The following is a 22,629-nucleotide window of genomic DNA, read 5'->3' as shown; positions in this document are numbered from 1 at the left end:
CAAGGCAAAAGTGGGCCCATTACAGGTAAAGACAGGAGAATTTATAATGGGGAATAAGGAAATGGCAGAGAAACTAAACAAATACTTTGTGTCTGTCTTCACAGAGTAAGATACAAACCCACCCCCCCACCCCCCCACCGACCCAGAAATACTAGAGAACCAAGGGAATACTGTGAATAAGGAACTGAAAGAAATTAATATTAGTAAAAAAGTAGTCTGGAAAAATTAATTGGACTAAAAATTGGTAAATCCCCTAGACCAGATTGTTGAAGAGGTGGCTGTAAAGATAATGGATGCATTGGAAGTCATCTTTCAAAATTTCATAGATTCTGGAATGATTCCTGCAGATTGGAAGGTGGTGAATGTAGCCCCACTATTTAAGAAATGAATGAAAGAGAAAATGGGTGCTACAAATGTGTTAGCCTGATATCAACAGTAGGGAAAATGTTAGAATCCATTATAAAGGATGTGATAACTGGACACTTAGAAAATAATGGTAGGATTGGGCAGAGTCAACATGGATTTATGAAAGGGAAATCATGTTTGACAAACCTGTTGGAGTTTTTTGAAGATGTAACCAGCAGAATAAATAAGGGAGAATCAGTGGATGTGGCATATTTGGATTTTCAGAAGGCTTTCAATAAAGCTCCACACAAGAGGTTAGTAAACAAAATTAGAGCATTTGGATTTGGGGGGTAATATACTAGCACAGAAAACAGAGAGTAGGAATAAACGGGTCATTCTCAGACTGGCAGGCTGTAACTAGTGGGGTACCGCAAGGATCAATGCTTGGTCCCCAGCTATTCGCAATCGATATCAGTGATTTGGATGTGGGGACCAAATGTAACATTTCTAACTTTGCTGATGACACAGGATTAGGTGGGAGTGTGTGTCATGAGGAGGATGCCAGGAGGCTTCAAAGGGATTTAGACAGGCTAAGTAAGTGGGCAAGAACATGGCAGATGGATATAATGTGGAAAAATGTGAAATTATCCACTTTGATATGAAAAAAAAATGTAGAGTATTTCTCAAATGAGAGATTTGGATGTTTTGATGTCCAAAAGTACTGGGGTGTCCTTGTTCATGAGTCACTGAAAGCAAACATGCAGATGCAACAAGCAATTAAGAAGGTAAATGGTATATTGGCATTAATTGCAAGAGGATTTAAGTACAGGAGTAAAGATGTCTTGCTGAAGTTGTATAGAGTCTTGGTGAGAAGGCACATGCACTACTATTGTGTACTGTTTTGGTCTCTTTACCTACGGAAGGATACACTTGCCATAGGGGGAACGCAACAAAAGTTTACTGGACTGATCCCTGGGATGGCGGGATTGTCCTATGAGGAGAAACCACTGAGGAGACTGGGCCTGTATTCTCTAGAACCAGGGGTCAAAGTGTCAGAATAAGGGGTAGTCCATTTGAAAATGAGATGAGGAGGAATTTCTAACTCAGAGGGTGGCGAATCTTTAGAATTCTCTACCCCAGAGGGCCTTGGATGTTCAATCACTGAGTAAGCTCAAGACAGTGATCGAAAGATTTCTAGATTTTTTTAAAAATTCATTTAAGGCCTGTGAGCGTCGCTGGCTAGGCCAAGATTTATTGCCCATTCCTAATTGCCCTTGAGAAGGTGGTGGTGAGCTGCCTTCTTAAACTGCTGCAGTCCATGTGGTGTAGGTTCACCCACAGTGCTGTTAGGGAGGGAGTTCCAGGATTTCATCAAGGGATATGGGGATAGTGCATGAAAATGGTGTTGAGGTAAAAGGTTAGCCATGATCTAGTTGAAAGACGGAGCAGGTTCAAGGGACCGAATGATCTGGTCATGCTCCTATTTCCTATGTTCCATCTGCCAGATGAACCTTGAAAGGTACCAGTCAGATAGAAAATTAGTGTAACATTCTCCTCCTGTACTGTCTCCAAAAACACCAGCAATAACTGGAGTTGCCTTTAATGTCATAAAGTCACCCAGTGGTAATTTATATATATATATATTTTCCTTGTGCCATAAACCATATATATCATAAATGAAAATATCAGATATATAGAATCCTTAATTCATTTTAATTCTGTACGTAGAATTTTACAGTCCAGTCTTCCCATTGTGTATTTGTCAGATCTCTGAAAAAGCAATCCATTTCCATTTGTTCTCCTGTCCTTTGAAATCTTCTTTTCCTGATTTCCTTTTAAAAGCTATTGTGGATTCTATTTCCAAAACCATTTCCGGTGAGGTACTTCCATGGCCTAATAATTTTCCAGAATAAATTTCCACTGCTGATGATTTTAAATGTGTGCCATCTAGTTACCAACTCAGTGGAAATTGCTATGCCACACATTACAGAACCCTGCTTAATTTTTTCACACCTGTCTCACAGCTTATCTTAACCTTCTCTGTTCTACTAAAAAGTGCTCCAGTTTCTCTATTCTTGCTTCATAACTAAAGCTTCGCATCCCAGTGAAGCTTCCCAGATCTCCTCTTTTCCCTATCTGTGGCCTTGATATAATTCCTAAAGTAGGATGTGCAAAACTGAGTACAATGGGACTGATTTTCTGATCAATAGTGACGCTCATGGAAGATGCTGATTGGAATATCCAGGGCCTGCATCTGATTAAATAGATGAAAAAAATCAAGAGATGCAAAGCCATGACTACCTGGCCAGCTGTATCTCCGGGTGTCACTCATCACTGAGTGCCCAATGAGGGAATCAGCCTTAGTATTTTAACTCCAGCTCAAAACCTAGGCTAAGGCCAATCCTGTACCCATCCTTAAACATGGCAACACATCATCACTCTTTCCTTGATACTACTATGCCAATGACCTGGAAATGAGCTCCTTCTGTGCCATAAATAACTCCATGATTCTATGATTCCCTTGAATAGGTACTCAAAATGCGATATCACTTGTGAATTTACAGCTCCCATTGATTGGATATTTAGCGAGATTCAAGATCAATAGCCCCACAGACTCCACGTCTGCAAGCTCCGTACAACAAAGAGAGATGTGGAAAACCAGATTATCACAAGTAGGTGTGAACGGACAGCATACATATCCCATTTTGTACAATGGTTTCTAACTTTGAATCATTTGTGTGGACAATGGAAGTATTAATCATGTGATTACATCAAAAAAAATGATTTCAGATAACAAATCTCATTACTCCAAGAACTAGCCAGAGACAGGTCAGTCTGGAACACAAGAATGACCATTCCTCCAACAAGAAGACAGAACTCTGCCTAATGCAACCAGTCAACCCAGGCAGAGAGAGAGAGAGAGAGGGAGGTGGGGGGGGGGGCTAATTTGCCTTACCCACAAAGATTCATCTCTACAGAAACTTGATCATAGCCATAATGTTATTTCAGAAAATAAAAACCCATGGTGTAGGGGGTAACGTATTAGCATGGGTAGAAGATTGACTAGCTAACAGGAAGCAGACAGTAGGCATAAATGGGTCTTTTTCTGGTTGGCAGGATGTGATGGGTGGTGTGCCACAGGGATCAGCGCTGGGGCCTCAACTTTTTACAATTTATATTAATGACTTGGATGAAGGGACCAAGGGAATGGTTGCTAAATTTGTTGATGACATAAAGATAGGTTGGAAAGTAAATTGAGAAGAGGGCATAAGGAGGCTACAAAGTGACATAGATAGGTTAAGTAAGTGGGCATAGATCTATCAAGTGGAGTATAATGTCACAAATGTGAAATCGTTCATTTTGGCAGGAAGAATAAAAAAGAAGCTTAATATCTAAATGATGAGAGATTGTAGAGCTCTGAGATTCAGAGGGATTTGTTTGTCCTAGGGCATGAATCACAAAAGATTAATATGCAGGTACAGCAGGTAATTAGGAAAGCTAATGGGATGTTATCATTTATTGTGAGGGGAATTGACTACAAAAGTAGGGAGGTTATGCTTCAGTTGTAGAGCGCATTGGTGAGACCACATCTGGAGTATTGTGTACAGTACTGGTCTCCTTATTTAAAGAAATGTGTAACTGTGTAAGAAGCAGTTTGGAAAAGGTTTACTAGACTGATATCAAAAATGGGGGGTGGGGGTTGATATGAGGAAAGGCTATACAGGTTAGGTTTGTAACCACTGGAATTTAGAAGAGTAAGAGGTGACTTAATTGAAACCTTTAAGATCCTGTGGGGTCTTGACAGGGTGGATGTGGAGAGGATGTTTCCTTTTGTGGGAGAATCTAGAAGGGGGGTCACTGTTTAATAATAAGGTGTCGTTTATTTAAGACAGAGATGAGGAGAAATTTTTTCTCTAAGAAGGTTGTGAGTCTTGGAACTCTCTTCCTCAAAAAGCGGTGGAAGCAGAGACTTTGAATATTTTTAAGGCAGAACTAAATAGATTCTTGATTAACAAGGAAATGAAAGGTTTTCAGGGGTAGGCAGGAATGTAGGGTTGAGGTTACATTCAGAGCAGCCATGATCTTATTGAATGGTGGAGCATCTCAAGGGGCCGAGTGGACTACTCCTGCTCCTAATTCACATGGTCGTATGTATAATATCATCTGGAAACCCAGAGACTTCTAACTTCCATTTATCACCAAGGATCCACAAGAGAGAAGCCATCCAGGCCTGCATCTTAAAAAAAAACTGATTTACATTTACATTTCTGGGTATTGTGTGCATAAACATTTTCCATTTCTTTGATCTAAACTTACCAGGAAGCCTGTTTTGTGTCTATCTTTGAAAGTCACAACACTCAAAGGGTTTTAACATATTCCCTCAAAAATACACCTCTTGTTGTGGACAACAGAGAGGTGAAGAGCAAAGGTAAAATTTATCCCACCATTTCTCTCCCATCTGTAACAGCCTTGATATTGTGCTCAAGACTCTCCGTAACCTTATCACTGAGCTAAGGCTCGCCACCTGGGGAAAAAGCTTGAGAAAATTTTCTGCCCCCACATATATTATTCTTAGATGCTGCATTTTCAATATAATTGGAAATAATTGTTTAAGTTTCTCCAATGTGAAGTGAAATTCAAATCCAATTTATATCCCATTAATTATGGCAGCAATGCTCAATCAAGAACTGTACCAGAGTATATTAGCTCCCAGACTTCATGTGACTAAATCCACTGTGAACAATATCATATAATAGAGGAAGAAACATAGTGCTAGTATTTCTGTTATAATGAGGCCCAAATTAATGAAGCTCTTGATGACTTATTGCATGATACTCAGAGTCATTATGGTACAGAAGAAGGTTATTCAGTCCACCCAGTTCATGTCAGCTTTATGTAGGCCAGTCAGTCCCATTCCACCACTCTATCCTGGAGCCCTGCAAATTTATTTCCCTCAAGGGCCTATCTAGTTTCGTCTTGGAAATCATTGATCGTCTCTGTTTCCAGCACCCCCTTGAGTTCCAGGTGATTACCACTCACTGCATAAGAAAGTTCTTCCTCACATTCCCCCTTTATATCTTGCCTAAAACATTAAATCTGTGTCCCCCCAGTCCTTGTACCACCAGTTATGGAAGCAGTTCTTCTTTGTCTACCTTATCTAAACCTGTCATAATCTTATACACCTCTTTCAGATGTTCCCTCAATTTCCTTTGCTCCAAGGAGAATAACCCCAGCTTCTCCAACCTAATCTTTTAGTTAAAATCTCTTATCCATGGAGCCATTCTAGTAAATCTCCTCTGCACTCTCTCAAGTACCTTCCTATCCTCCCTAAAGTGTGGTGACTAGAACTAAGCAATATTATAGTTGTGCCCTAACCAGAGCTTTATAAAGGTTTAGTGTAACTTCCCTGCTTTTGTACTCAATGCCTCTATTTATGAATCCCATATGCTTTGCTAATTACTCTCTCAAAATGTCCTACCACCTTCAACAATCTATGCACTTGAACCCCCTCTCTCTCTGTACACATTTTAGAACTGTGCCGTTTAGTCTATACTGACTCATGCTACCCTTTTGCCAAAATGCTCTCACTCTTCATTGTATTCAATTCCATCTGTCATTTATCTGGCCCGTCTGCTAGCCCATCTATGTCATGTTGCAGTTGATTGGTATCATCCCTTCTACCACACCTCCAAGTTTTGTATACTGGCAAATTTTAAAATGTTACTCTCTATTCCAATATCCAAGTCATTTATATATATCAAAAAAGCAGTGGTCCTAGCACTGACCCTTGGAAAATAGTATTGCCTACCATTCTCCAGTCCGATAAACAACCATTTACCATGGCTAGTTGTTTTCTGTCCTTAAGCTAATTTTTTATCCAAGCTGACACTGACCCTCCTATTCCATGAGCTCAATTTGTTAACCACCCTTAAATGTTATAATTCTGTCAAATGCTTTCTTAAAATCTATATAAATAACATTCTCTGCATCTTCATCAACCTTCTGTTACTTCATCAAAAAATTCAGTTAGTCAAAAATGATCTGTCTTTTACAAATCCATGCTTGCCCTCCTTAATCAACACAGGTGTCCCCAAGTGCTTGATAATTCTTTCCCTGATTATTCTTCCTAAAACCTTACCTGCCACTGATGTTAAACTGTCTGGCCTGTCGTTACTAAGAATATCGTTTTTTGAATAAGGGTGTCACATTTGCTACTTTGCAATCTATTGGCATCTCCCAAGTATCTAGAGAATACTGGAAGACATGCCAAGCTATCCCCACCCTCACTTCCCTTAGCTACCTAGGATGCAAGCCATCCAGACCAGGCAGCTAATCTACGCTCACCATTATAAGCCATCCCAGTACATTCTCCTTATCAATTTTCACCCCATCCTCAAAAGTCCTCATGAACATGAATCTTTAGTGGCTACAAATAAACTATAGGAGAAACTAATAAGAGAAGCAAAACAAAACGAATTGGATGGTTGGAAGGAATTTGGAGTTTACCCTGAAGAACCAGATAGGAGACAGCCAGTATTGTCACAGAGATGAATTTTTATGGTAAAAATCCTTGCATATGAGACTTGTAAGGCTAAAGTGAGACTAGTTGCTCGGGGTTTTGAAGTGAGACTGAGTGGACTATACCACAGAGGGAAAAGTAATCCTGGAAGCATTTTTAATTCTTTTGGCCATATATTCATGGGCCTGTAGATCAACTGACATAAAAGCCACGTTTTTATAATGTGAAAACCACCAAAAGAGGTGAGCAATTCAGAAATGAAACTATGGAAACTAGACAAATGCTTTTATAGTCTGAATGATGTCTCGAGGGTGTGGTATTATTTGGTGAGATCTGAAAGTGGGTTCTGTTCAAATAAAAGCAGATCCTGCAATGTTCTATTGTTATCAAAAAGGGAAACTTTCAGGCATCTTTATGGTATATGTTGATGATTCCTTATGAGGATGTACTGTGGAATTTGAGAAATGTTTTATTAGTGCGATTAAAGTGGAATTTACAATTGGCTTCAGGGGCTTTTAAATATATTGGCATAGGTATTAAGCAGAATAGATCTGGAGTAACTTTGAATCACAAATCCTATTTAGAGAGTATTACTCCTTTCATGGTTAATCGTGCTGGGTCATCACAGAAAGATAATGTCACATCTAAAGAAGAAACACAACAGTATGAAGCTTGCCTGGTCAGTTGAATTGTTATGCACTCAGACAAGACTTGTTTGATGTATTGAAACTAAGTAAAACCGTGAAACACTTAAAAGTTGAGGATGTTTTAAGGGCAAATAAAACATTTTTTAAAATTACATTTGGAGAAATACACACTTAAGTTTCCATTCTTTGGTGACCCAAAGAACATGAAATTAGACAAAAGCAAAATACTGCGGTTGCTAGAAATTTGGAATAAAAACTGAAAATGCTGGAAAAACTCAGCAGATCTGGCAGCACCTGTGGAGAGTGAAAGAGTGAAACAGAGTTAATATTTGGAGGTTGTATGACTTCTTTAGAGCTCTGAAGAAGAGTCATATGGACTCGAAACGTTAACTCTGTTTCGCTCTCCACAGATGCTGCCGAACAAGAAATTAATCCTTTTTGATGGTGCTTCTCATGCCAATCTTCCTGATGGGTATTCGAGTGCAGTTAGATACATAATATTTTAGGTTGGTGAAAATAGGTTATGTTGCCTTTTAGCCTGGGAAGTTAACAAAATAAAAAGGGCTGTTAAAAATATTTCATCTACGGAAATACTGGCTCTTTTGGAAGCAGTGGATATGGGATTCTATTTGTCAAATATTATAGGGGAAATTCTATACAAGGGGTGTCTCAAAAACAGTTTGCCCATTGAATGTAACATAGATAATTGTCCTTTATTGGATAGTGTGCATGCTACAAAAAGTGTAAGTGAAAATAGATTAAAGATTGACCTTGCTAGCGTGAAACAAATGTTAGAAAAAAGGAAATCGCCAAGATCAAATGGGTTGATGCAAGTCATCAATCATCTGATTGTTTCACAAAAAGGAGTGCTTATACCAAAAGATTATTGGGGATCCTAGAAGAGTTGCATCTTGTAACGTAATGCTTGAAACAGAATAAGGAAAATCTTTTCTTCTTAGATTTGTTTTGAAAAATTGTTTGTGAATATTATTTGTTGAATTTTATTTAAAAAAAAAATCAATGAACCTGGGGAAAATCTATAGTGAGTCAGTCTTCAATTTCTTTGAGCGAATGAAGCATGATTTTGAATATTTCAAAACTGTATTAATTTCACTGGTCATGTCCCCTGACTATACATTTGGAGTTGTTTGTTGCTGACAGTACAGCTGTACCTCAGTGATCACTGTGCTTCCATATTTAGATGGGTTTAGATCTTTTTAAAAATACCCAAGTGATATATCCAGTAAGACCTTTCATAGATGCTAAGATGCCAGTTACATTATGTATCTCAGGACTTTCATTAGATGTAATTTCATTCAGTTGTGGCATAGAGGAAAGCATATCATAAAACCAACCATGTCTGCAGTAATAAAACTGTACAAGCGGTATATTATAATTTTATATCTAAAATAATGGCAACTAGAACAAAGTATTTGGCCAATGTTACATTCAGATCACTACTCCAAAGATTAAGCATTTATGTAAGCATTTTTGCATTTCACTTATCAGTGGGCCTCATCATTGATCACCCTTGAATTATCTAGAATTACTGCTTCACATTGCACTAAAATTAATAGGCCTGCAAATGCAACATTGGCAGTTTTCACCACCGGCATATTGGTATTAAGGAAGACTGACTATATTGCTAGCCTTCCCTGTGATTGCAATAAATTTCCAGCACCTGGAAAAGAGATGCTAGGAGCTAGGCTGGGAAGCTGGGGGTGGATTTTCAGTGAGGCAGATTTTTTTAAACAGCTGCTGCTTGCCTTAACAGGAAGTGGTTTTGTGAAATTTGGGGATAAATTTTGGTGAAATCGGCAATGCAGGCAAGAGGCAACATGGAGAAGACTATAAACAAAATAAGGATGCATACTTGTGCACATTTTATTGGTATCTTGTGTATATTTTATTAATATTGATGCCTAATACACATATTGAAGGAATAATAGCTGCGAGTTGCAGCAACTTCAGGAGCATCCAAACAAGCTGCTTCTTTTACCTTACAATTGCAGGAAATGTTTCCACAGCACACAATATATTTGTACTGTGACATCTAACTGTTGAAAGGCTTTCCTTAAAGTCTTAACTGAACACATTGGGTAATGCTCACACAAGCAAGGATGCACACAAGCTGCAGGCCTCATGCCTGGTTGCTCTGGCAGTTTCTAATATCTGGCTGTCTTGTCAGTGCTTCCAGGCAAAAGCTGCTCACTGCCACCAGGAGTGAGCACGAACTGTGTGGGGGCCCAACCCACAACTGAAGCAGAAAATTTGGAGATTTCTCTTAGCATATTTAACCCCAGGTATATGGGATAAATCAGGAAGGGAAGGTGCCACCTCCACCTAGCAAATAATCAATTCACTCATCATTACTACCGCTGACCCTCCCACTGAGTAATATGGGAGCACACAATGCACAAAAATAGAATGAAACATACACATTGGCCGTGTACATCTGTTATAAAGCAACCCACGCTGAGACCATGATAACATTTCTTTATTTTTCTCCTTCTTTTGGCTTTTCCCAAGATGAGGTAGAACCAGCTGGTAACAGCCAAAAACACAGCACTTCACAGTGGGTTGCATGAGACACTCCATCTGCTGCATAAACCATCGCTAAACCAAACACCTCAGGGTATTTAGATAGTTTAAAGGAGGAGAACCAGGTAAAGAACAAATCACAATTGAGGAGGAACAATTGGAGGTAGCAGCTGGAGAACAGATAGCGATCACCTTTGTTTTAATCCCCGAAATGTTATTCAGCTGTATAGGCTGCGTTTAGAAGAGGACAAAAGGCCTTCATAACACTCATTGAATACCTTGCAAAGGATTTTGGCTTATGTGTAAGAGAACAGCTCCAACCTCCCTTCAATAACATGTGAAGGGTTTTCACATCTGCAGTGTACCATGGAATAAGTGGCCATTTTAGCAGGCAAATACAATGGAATTACAGAAGACTGAGGGCCTGTAGTTGGACCCGATTTCTCTTATGAGACTTTAGAAGCCTTTGGCTCCATACTTTCAAGCAGCTGTTTCCAGTCCACTTTTGCCAAATCACATCTCAGCTTACTAAAATTGCTCTTTCCCCAATCTAAACATGTCACTCCCCTTTTCATAACTAAGCTAAATCTAACTGAATTATAATCACTGCCACCAAAATGTTCTCCCATTGATATCCCCTCCACTTTCCCAGCTTCATTCCTTGAAACTCAGTTCAGAAATGCACCTTCTTTAGTTAGGCTTGCTAACTGGATTCCAAAGGTTGTATTCCATGGATTTTGCACAACAAAAAATGGTATTTATATAGTGCCTTTAATATAAAATCTGTCTCAAAGCGCTTCACAGAGGCATTATAAAACAAAATATGGTACCAAACCACATAAGGGGATGTTAAATTCGATGGCCGATGGTGGAGTAATTAAAATTGGGGATGCTTTAGAGGCTGGAATTAGAGGAGGGCAGTTATCTCAGAGGTTTATAGAGCTGAAGAAATTGCAGAGATAAGCAGGAGCAAGACCGTTAAGGAATTTTAAAACAGGGATGAGAATTTTAAAATCAAGGTGTTATTCACCCAGAAGCCAGTGTAGGTCAGCATGCATGGGGGTGATAGATCAATGGGGTCTGCTGGGAGTTAAGACATGGGCAGCAGAGTGTTGAATGAATTCAAATTTATGGAGGGTAGAATGTGAGAGGCCAACCACAACTGTATTAAGATAGTCAAGCCTTGAAGTAACAATTGCATGGATGAGAACTTCAGCAGCAGAAGGACTGAGGCAGAGGTAGAGATATGATGTAACGGAGGTTCTTAGTGATGCCTGGAATATGTATCTGAAGCAGCTTGGGTTAACCTGAGACAGTTGTCAGGGAGAGGAATGGAATTTATGGTAAGGGAGTGGAGTTTGTGGTGGAGCGAAAGACAATGGCCTGGATTTTCGCTACCAAGGTGGGTAGCTCAAGTCAGAAAATTTCCTGACTCATCGGACCCACTTCAGAATAAAAGGCCCTTGAGTGCTGTGGCCTTCGCTCTGGGCAGGGGGAATGGCGTGAAGGACAAATGGAGGATGAAGTTGGGTCTGCCAACCCTTGAAGCAGAGCGTAGGTGGCTATGGAAGTGGGTAAGGTCCGAGACAGGCTGCTTAGAAGGCTTGCCTCAGTTCTCTAGGACTTTTTCCCAGTTGTGTATTGAATTTTAGGCCCTCTATGCCTCATGCCCCATTACCCTCAGCGAACCCCCACAGCCCCTTATAGCCTCCATGCCAGTTCATAGCCTCCCACCCCTTGTCCTTTAAGCCAGCCATGCTGAGTTAAGTGCCCCACCTACCCTCATTGGTATGTATACCTGTCATGCTAATTCATGCCCTCTATTCACACTTACATGGCAACTCATGCCCCACCCACTCCCCCATGTGGCTCTTTATACCCCCATTCCAACTCATGCCAACTCATCAAGTATCCACTCAGATCAGACCTGATGATAAAGTAGAGTTGAAAAATCAAATACAGATTTCACTATACAGACTTGATAGGTAGAATTTTTCTTTTTATAAGCAATTAAGTGCTTGAGATTTTTAAAAAGTTTTGAATGGCTTTCAAGAATGGATTTTTTTAACTATTCCACATTTTGTATTCCACATCAAAGACAGCTCATCATTTTTTAGACTCTTTAACCTGTCAATCAAACTGTGCACCAGGAAGCCCAATGCTGAGATAATTGTGCCTTTGCAAATCAGCCAAGCATTCATAAAGAGCTCTTAGGGACATGTCAACATATCTCACTGACATCTGTAGCCTGTTTTATTTACTCTTTCCAAAGCACTGGGGATTAAATAACTTCAGATCATTACAATTAAAAATACCTCATCGGACCTTCAAGAGTGCTTCTGTGTCTTCAACAAATTTGTGACTCCTATGCTTTGGGCTGAAGCCCTTGCAACAGCCAAAATGGGTTCCATTTCAACTCAGCACTGAATTATTATTAATTTACGGGATGTGGGCATCGCTGGCTAGGTCAACGTTTATTGCCTATCCCTAGTTGCCCTTGAGAAGGTGGTGGTAAGCTGCCTTCTTGAACTGCTACAGTCCCTGTGGTGTAGGCACACCCACCGTGCTGTTAGGGAGGGAGTTCCAGAATTTTGACCCAGCAACAGTGAAGGACCGGTGATATATCTCCAAGTCAGGATGGTGAGTGGCTTGGAGGGGAACCTCCAGGTGGTGGAGTTCCCATGTATCTGCTGTCCTTGTCCTTCTAGGTTATGGGTTTGGAAGGTGCTGCCTAAAGAGCCTTGGTGAGTTACTGCAGTGCATCTTGTAGATGGTACACACTGCTGCCATTGTGCATTGGTGGTGGAGAGAGTGAATGTTTGTGGATGGGGTGCCAATCAAGCTGGTTGCTTTGTTCTGGATGGTGTCAAGCTTCTTGAATTTTGTTGGAGATGCAATCACCCAGGCAAATGAAGTGAATTTCATCACACTCCTGACTTGTGCCTTGTAGATGGTGGACAGGCTTTGGGGAGTCAGGAGGTGAGTTACTCATCACAGGATTCCTAGCCTCTGACCGGCTCTTGTAGCTACAGCATTTATATGGCTAGTCCAGTTCAGTTTCTGATCAATGGTAACCCCCAGGATGTTGATAGTGTGGGATTCAGCGATGATAATGCCATTGAACATCAAAGGGCAATGGTTAGATTCTCTTTTGTTGGAGATGGTCATTGCCTGACACTTGTGTGGTGCGAATGTTGCTTGCCTCTTGTCAGGCTGAGCCTGGATCTTGTCCAGGCCTTGCTGCATTTGGACATAGACTGCTTCAGTATCTGAGCAGTCATGAGTCTCCTGAACATTGTGCAATCATCAGCGAACATCCCCACTTCTGATCTTATGATGAAAGGAAAACCGTTGATGAAACAGCTGAAGATGGTTGGGCTGAGGACACTACCCTGAGGAACTCCTGCAGTGATGTCCTGGAACTGAGATGATTGACCTCCAACAACCAAAACTATCTTCCTTTGTGCTAGGTATGACTCCAACCAGCGGAGAGTTTTCCCCCTGATTCCCATTGACTCCATTTTTACCAGGGCTCCTTGATGCCACACTTGGTCAAATGCTGCCTTGATGTCAAGGGCGGTCACTCTCACCTCACCTCGGGGGTTCAGTTCTTTTGTCCATGTTTGAACCAGGGGTCTAATGAGGTCAAAAGCTGAGTGATTCTGGCAGAACCCAAATTGTGTGTCAGTGAGTAGGTTATTGCTAAGTGCCACTTGATAGCCCTGTTGATGACTTCTCCCATCACCTTGCTGATGATGGAGAGTAGACTGATGGGGTGGTAATTGGTCGGGTTGGATTTGTCCTGCTTTTTGTGTACAGGACATACCTGGGCAATTTTCGCATTGCCGAGTAGATGCCAGTATTGTAGCTGTACTTGAACAGCTTGGCTAGGGGTGCAGGAAGTTCTGGAGCACAATCTATTGCCAGAATATTGCCAGGGCCCATAGCCTTTGCACTTTTCAGTGCCTTCAGCCCTTTCTTGCTATCTCATGGAGTGAATCGAATTGGCTGAAGACTAGTATTTGGGATGCTGGGGACCTCTGGAGGATGCCGAGATGTATCATCCATTTGGCACTTCTGGCTGAACATTGTTGCGAATGCTTCAGCCTTATCTTATCAAATGGCCCTGCTGAGTTTGGGTTTCCTTCATGTGTGAATCACACCCCATCCCCTTTCCCCTGTCTGAAATGGGGTGGGAACTTGGCATACTATTGCTATTTTGAAGGTGCTTGGAGTCCTTCCAATTCCACAAAGATCTGGGCCGATGACTTCAGTCTTTCCAATATCTAATTTCAGGAAAATTATACTCATGCAGTACTGGGTGTCAAATAAGCAGTTTGACAATTTAAAGACAATGGAGGGGTCAAGAGAGAGGTGGTGGTGAGTTAGAGCTGGGTGTCAGAAACTAACATTGTGTTTTTGGATGATGATGCCAAGGGGCATGTCAATGTAGATGAGAAATAGGAGGAGCAAAGAATAGATCCTTGGGGGACACCAGAGGTAACTGTGCATAAAAAAGAGAAGCCATTGATGATAATTCTCTGGCTACAATTAGATGAATAAGAATGGTACCAGGCAAGTGCAGTGCCACCTAGTTGGATGATGGTGGAGAGGCATTGGAGGAGCATGGTGTGATCTTCTGTGTCAAAGGCTGCAGACAGGTTGAGAAGATTGAGGAGTGATCATTTACCCCTAACACAGGCTCATTGAATATCATTTGTGACTTTGATAAGAGCTGTTTCAGTTCTGTGGCTGGGGCGAAAACCCGACTGGAGGGATCCAAACATGAAGTTCCGTGAAAGATGGGCATGGATTTGGGAAGTGACAATACATTCAAGGACCTTGGAGAAGAAAGAGAGATTGAAGACAGGACAATAGTTTGCAAGAATGGTGGGGCCAAGGGTTGTTTTTTTGAGGAGAGTGGTGATGACGACAGATACGAAGGAGAGAGAGAACCCGAGAAAAGAGAATCATTAACAATGTCAGCTAACTGGGAGCCGGGTAAGGAATTTGGGTGGTCAGTAGGTTAGTGGAATTAGGATCAAGAGTGCAGGAAGTGGGTGTCATAGACAAGATAAGCTCAGAGAAGGCATGAGAGAAGAGAGAAGAAAACCAGGGAAGGAAACAAATTCAGATCTTATACAGAGGGGAGGGTTAGAGAAAATATGGTCTGGTGGAGTAGGTGAGGGAAATGACAGGCAGCTGATTGGATGGTCTTAATCTTGGTGACAAGGAAATCCACAAACTCACACTTGCTATTTGTGGGTTGAGAGTAAAGAAGTACAGCTTGCAGTTGTGAAATGAAATCAAGTCATTTGCCATGGTGGGATTTGAACCTAGGTCCCCAGAGCATTACAGTGGATCTCTGAAATACTAGTCCAGTGACAACACCACTATGCCACTGCCTCCCCAGTCAAGAACATATTGATTTTTAAAATTCTCATCCCTGTTTTCAAATCCCTCTATGGTCTCTTACCTCACTATCTCTCTAATCTCCTCCAGCCCCACAACATTCCAAAATATCTGCACTCCTCTAATTCAGGCCTTTTATGAATCCTTATTATTAGTTGCTTCACCATTGTGGGCCATGCTTTCAGTTGTCTAGGCCCCAAGCTCTGGAATTCCCTCCCAACACCTCTCCGTCTCTGCATCTCACTTTCCTCCTTTAAGACACTCCTTAAAACCTATGTTTTTGAATAAGCCTTTTTCCTTTGGTCATCTGACCAAATATTTCCTTAAGTGCTCAGTGTCATACTTTGTTTTATATTGCTCTTGTGAAACACCTTGGGGTGTTTCATTACATGGCAAAAAGAGTAAATGTAATGTGAGGATATTTTTTTACCCAGAGGGTGGTTGAAGTCCGGAATGAACTTCCTGAAAGGGTGGTGGAGGCAGGCTTAATTTAGGTATTGAAAAGGGAATTGGATTTCTACAAGAAAAAAATGAATGTGCAAGGTTACAGTGATAAGACAGGGGTGTGGGATTAGGTGGAATGCTCTTTCAGAGAGTTAGTACAGACTCGATGGGCTGAAGGGCATCCTTCTGCACTGTAAAGATACTGTGATACTGTGATGTCTCCATTGCTCCTTTTGCCAATTACCTTCAGTCTGTGTCCTCTGGTTCTCGATCCTTCTACCAATGGGAACAGTTTTTCCCCATCTATTCTGTACAGACCCTTCATGGTTTTGAATACATCTATTAAATCTCCTCTCAGCTTCCTCTTCTCCAAGGAAAACATCTCAAATTCTCCAATCTATCTATGTAATTGAAGCTCTCTATCCCTGGAACCATTTTTGTGAATGTTTTCTGCACTCTCTCTAATGCTGTCATAGGTGTGGCACCCAGAACTGGGCACAATACTCCAGTTGATGCTGAAAAACTGTTCTATACAAGTTTAACATAACTTATGTACTCTATGCCCCTATTAACAAAGTCTAGATTCAAATACATGGAAGTAGCAGGCAAATTTGCCCTCGAAAGCCCCTAAAAAATCAATGATGGGGAAGCAAATGAGAGAAAAGTCTCCTCCGTAAGTGGCACATGTACGAGGCCCAGCTCATGGTCCATGTGGTGACATCACAGCATATGAGCCGCCATGGGCTCGAACTGCTGCTATTATATGTGGAAAGAAGACCCCATTGTACTTTCTTAATTTTGGCCCTATTTTCACAAAGCAGCTATCCTTCAACTCAGCATGAACATCGCTATGGGATAACAGAAACAAAATAAGTGTTTGAAGCATGCAGCAGATCAGTCAGGATATGTGGAGGGAACAAACAAATCAACTTTTCAGGTTGGGTCTTCCTTCGCGACTGAGAAATAAAGGACAAACAAGCATATTAATAGAATCAGAAAGGAAGTTGGAGGGAGAGAAAGAAACATACAAACACAATATCCCAAATCTTCTGGTACCTGGATTGTTGAAGATGGGACTTAAGTTGGGAGATGACTGTCAGGACCACACAGAATTCCTAACACGAACGTGTTGAAATTGCCCAGGAAGTTGAAAGTTCCGATGGGCTGATTTCAGCTGCCCAGGATGCTCCTTGAATGTCTCTGACACTGAGCTCAGACTTGGAGACTTGGGCCAGATATGCAGGACTTACTTGCATACTTACCCTGGGAACTTTACGTTGGTTAATACCTAATTTGCCCAACAACTTGGCCAATTTATGTTGTGCAGAGCCGGTCGTAGATAAGGAAAAGGTCTGACTCAGAAGTTAGCCAGTGTAACTCAGCTGAGCATCAAAACCAACCCTCCAAACCACCTCAGGCCACCCGACTATGTCCCCGAATGCCTGACTACTTGCCCCAACCACCCAACTATGCCCAATCACTCACCTCACCCACTCATCCATTGACTCGTCTATGACTATGAAGATTCATAATGGTCTCGAAACATTAACTCTTTATTTCTCTTTATACAGATGCTGTCAGACCAGCTAGGTTTTACCACCACTTTCTGTTTTATTTCAGATCTCCAGCATCCTAAATATTTTCCTTCTATTAAATTGAACTTTGCCCATTTTCAAAATATGCCCAAAAATTCTCTATATCTTTTCTACATGCTGTTTATCTATTACTACTCCCTCCTTTAATACTGTCAACAAATTTTGCATGCTTATATTTGCTTTCATTACAGTGTCAGTTGGGTACAATGTTCCCAGGAAAACACACTCAACTCTTCTGGTAGCACTTTTGCTTCTGACAGAGAGGGTTGTGTTGAAATCTGACTCCAGAAACTTCAACATAATACTGTTGGAGTTCAGCATTTCAAGGACTGTTTTTTAGCTGAGATGTTGAACCAAAACTTCATCCAGTTGCTCAAGTTGACCTAAATGGCCCCAACTGCAGTTTTCAAGGAAGAATAAGGAACTTCCCTCAGAGTCCTGGCACTACTTATCTCTCAATCAATATGACTGAAGTAGATTAGCTAGTCATTTGTTTTACTGTTTTTGCTATTTGTGCCACCTAGCTAAAGGATATCATTTTTTAAAAAAGTCAATACAAATACAGAAAGTAATGTCGACTAGGTGACGGTATTTCCTAATAAAGGGGTTTGAGTATTGCTGAAAAAAGATATTTTTTGTTGAAGCTTTTCATCTTGCACTCATCGGGACAATTTGCAAGAATACCATATATAAAGGAAGCAACAATTTATACTGTATGAGTAGAGGGTAGTCATTGGTTGGCAGCCAATAGCTGTCACTTATTTTAGCTGAAACAGGTGCAATGTATGTACATGTTTTTCTGTCTGTGAAGAACAGGGCCCTGTGTATTAATATATGTAGCTTCCAGTACACACAAATGCACTACATTGTGAGCCTGACAATCTTAAATTGGTTGTCAGGGTAATACTTAGCACACTGAGGATTATTTAGCAAATGTCCAATTGTGGAATCACATCTAACGCTGGACACTGTGTTTTGAGTTTTGCAAGTGCGGGCTGGTTGGGTGTGGTTAGTACGTTGCCTGCTGCAAGAGTGGAAGGGACATATATGACAGCATGATGTATATGACAAGGTTAATCCTCACGACTTGTTATGTCCGCATATGTATGGGCTGCCCAAGACACACAAAAGTGATGTCCCTTTATGCCATTTATTATCTTTGACTGGTTCTGCACGACATGAATTGGCCAAATGGTTGGGTGAATTGTTGCAACAATTTTGAGCATGTTTCCTACACACACAGTAAAGGACACCTTCACATTTGTGAGGGCCAACCAGGCCTTGTGTCCATCTGCTCATTTGACATTGCTAGCCTGTTCACCAATATTCCTCTTAAAGAAACCATAGATATTTGCACTGCAGCACTGTACCATGACGATCTAGACCTGCCATCATTGCGTAAATCAGTATTGATCAAACTTATGAACTCCAAAACTTGCACAGTTGTTTTAACAGCACCATGTATGCCCAAATAGATGGTGTTATCACGGAATCCCCTCTAGGCCCAGCTCTCGCAAACATCTTTGTTGGGTTCCATGAAAAATGTATCTTCAATGGAATGGCACCTAACCTCCGACCCTTATTTCCGATATGTGAATGATAAATTTGCTCTATTTAAATCTGTAGCTGCATGTAATAATTTCCTTACATGTCTTAATGGGTTCCATCCTGTGCTTAAATTCATCTTTGAAATGGAGCAATCAAATGAACTCCCTTGTAAAAGCAAAGAACTGTGGATGCTGGAAATCCAAAACAAAAACAGAAACAGAAATACCTGGAAAAACTCAGCAGGTCTGGCAGCACTGGTGGAGAAGAGTACAGTTGACGTTTCGAGTCCTCATAACAGTTCTATTGAAGGGTCATGAGGACTCGAAATGTCAACTGGGCTCTTCTCTGCCGATGCTGCCAGACCTGCTGAGTTTTTCCAGGTATTTCTGTTTCTGTTTTTGAAATGAACTCCCATTCCTTGACATATTAGTTGAGAAATCTGCCAGGGTGTTCTCTACCATGGTCAACCGCAAACCTACCTTCACTGGTCAACATACATATTGAGATTCTTACAGTTCCATGCGTGAAAAGATTGGCCTTATTGGCAACCTCATAAATAGGGCCCTAGGCATTTGCTCGCCATGCAAGCTTGATGCTGAAATAGAAGCGTCAAAGGCATCCTGCAGGATAATGGCTACCCTGATTAGATCATCTTGTGCTGTATATCACACAAACTTATGAACGGGTCTACGGCCGTCACTTTTGGACCACAAAAGCGCCCATCTTATCTTGGATTACCCTGGAAGGGCAAGGTATCTCAAAAATTTGAGCAACAAGTGAAGCTAGCTATTTCACACTGCTACTCTGTGGTATTTGCTACTAACAGGATGTTGCCAAAAAAGACATTCTATCACACAAATGAAGAATGTGGTATATGAATTTCAGTGCCAGTGCGACGGTAGGTATGTAGGCCATCCATCCCGAAGACTGGAGGATCATATCAGGCAGCATGTCCCTTCCAGTATTCGCAAAGGACAAGGTACAGACCATACCTAACCAGCTTGTGCTTGTAAAACTCGAGTGTCCAACATTAGATGTGATTCCATGATTGGACATTTGCTAAATAATCCATAGTGTGCTAAGAATTACACTGGCAACCAATTCAGAATTGTCAGTCCGGCTGCAGAGTGGTGCATTTTTGTGTACTGGAAGCTATATATATTAATACACAGGGCCCTGTTCTTTGCAGACAGAAAGAACATGTACCTGTTTCAGCTAAAATAAGTGACAGCCATTGGCTGGTTTATTCCTCAAGGCATTTCCTTGAACAGAGTCAAGCTGCATGGTTTAAATGTCATACTTGGCAGTTAATTGTCAGTTACCATCAACTTGTGCATTCTCCACAGCAATGCCTCTACCAATCAGAGTGCACTTGCCAACAAATCAGGACTCTTCTCATACACTACAAATTGTTGTTCCCTTTACATTTGGTATTCTTGCGAATCGTCCTGATGAGCACAAAACGAAAAGCTTAGACAAAAATCTTTATTCAGCAATACTCAAATAATGGAGTTAGTGAGAATGAAAAGGTAGACTTCGAGAAAAATCTCAAAAAGAGCCTGAGAAAAATAAATTGTTTGGCCCCTGCTGCCATATCAGAAAAGTTGGTTGGCCTTGAAGATTGTTGTTGTCTGCTTGAATGATATTGAACCAACTTGTTAAATTTTATTTGTTTGGCACAGACTGTGTGGAATGCTTCCTAGAAAGAAATTGCATTTAATTCCTTAATTTTGTTGAGGTCTTGGGAGTTGTAATTGCCTTCTCAAATCTTCTTTGATGTGGGAAATGCCTGTATTAAGGGTACAAAGTTGATATCTGGTGGAACTGACATGTTCTTTGATAAATGCCATATTTGCTCATTGAAGAATGAGGTTGGCACAGTGGAATCTGAAAGGTGCTCAAAGACTTGAGGAATTATATCAGAATCTCTACAACTCTTGAGGAAGTTAAGGTTGTTTAAAAGCTTAAAGGATGCTGATAGTCCCTTATGAGTCCACACATCAACAGGTTCTTCCTCAGCTTGACAAAATAACTAAAGATCACATAAACATCTCACATTGCTGATTCTAGCTTGGTGATGTTGGGTACCCAAGCATTTAACTTGGCAACTGTAAGTATTTAGCACTGAGCGTACTTACTTAAGTGATAATTTGCTGGTCTAAACTATTAAAAGGAAAAAGAAAGCCTAGGATACTGTTTCAGTATTTTAAGGATATTTGAGTTTGATTGTGTGTTGATACATTATCCAAAGTCTGCAATGTCAAAAGCATTTTCCTTATACTTTTCAGGGTCCCAGGGACTTACATCAGGCATCTACAGGGGTGCATTGCAGCAAGTGGCCAAATCTTTTGCCACACCTCCCAAGCTTGTCAACTACCACCAAGGACAAGGGCAGCCAGTTCATGAGTGCACTATGACCTCCAAGTTACCCCTGACTCATATACCACCCCAACTTTCAAATACATCACTGTCGCTGGATCAAAATCCTGAAACTCCCAATCTAATAGTATTGGGAGCAGATTTTCACCATACTGACCGCAGCAGTTCAAGAAGGCAGCTCATCAGCTTCTCAAAGGTGGGCAATAAATGGCAGCCTTTCCAGCATTAACTGATGCCAAGAATGAATAGAAGTAAACACTTGCCATTGATATATGGCAAGTGATGCAAGTAGTATGTTAACTTTTTTTAAAATATTCATTCATGGGATTTGAGTCTGTTGCCCATCCCGTGGAGGTGAGCTACATTCCTGAATCACTGCAAGTATATGTGGCATAGGTACACCTATGTGCTGTTAGGAAGGAATTTTCAGGTTTTTAATCCAGTGACAGTGAAGGAACAGCAATATAATTCCAAGTCAGGAATGGTCCATGGCTTTGACGGGAACTTGCAGGTGATGGCATCCCCACACATTCTTCTCTTGTCCTTCTAGATAGTAGAGGTAGTGAGTTTCGAATGTGCTGAGGTGAGAGTGACCGCCCTTTACATCAAGGCAGTATTTGACTGAGCTCAGCAACGTGGCACCTAGAAAAATTAAAGTCAATGGGAATCGGGGGAAAACTGTCCAATGGTTGGGATCATAGCTAACACAAAGGAAGATGGTTGTAGCTATTGGAGGCTAATCATCTCAGCCCCAGGGCACTGCTGTAGGAATTCCTCAGGGTAATGTCCTAGGCCCAACAATCTGGCTACGTATCCCTATGCTCCCACACGAAAACATCACAACGCAACAGAGTCAATGCTTCAATAACCTTCCCTCCGTCATGAGGTGAAAAGTGGGGTCATTCGCGAAGGATTGTATAGTGTTCAGTACCATTCACAACTATTTTGATGTAAAGAACTCTTGAGCATGAAATGAGACTGAAAATGAAGGCTCACCTAATTACAAATTTCCATCATGTTTTGGTCAGTCACATCTACAGCAATCAGAAATACCAAGATAGCTCACAGGTAATAACTGTACCAGTACAGGTTTAACACAATATGTTAGCTGATAAAAACAGAAAATATTCAGCAGGGCTGACAGCATCTGGAGAGAGAGAGAGAGAGAGAGAGAGAAAGTTCACATCTCAGGTCAATA

This window comes from Carcharodon carcharias, chromosome 1 (assembly GCF_017639515.1).
Source record: "Carcharodon carcharias isolate sCarCar2 chromosome 1, sCarCar2.pri, whole genome shotgun sequence".
Lineage (NCBI taxonomy): Eukaryota > Metazoa > Chordata > Chondrichthyes > Lamniformes > Lamnidae > Carcharodon > Carcharodon carcharias.
This window is presented reverse-complemented; position numbering follows the sequence as displayed.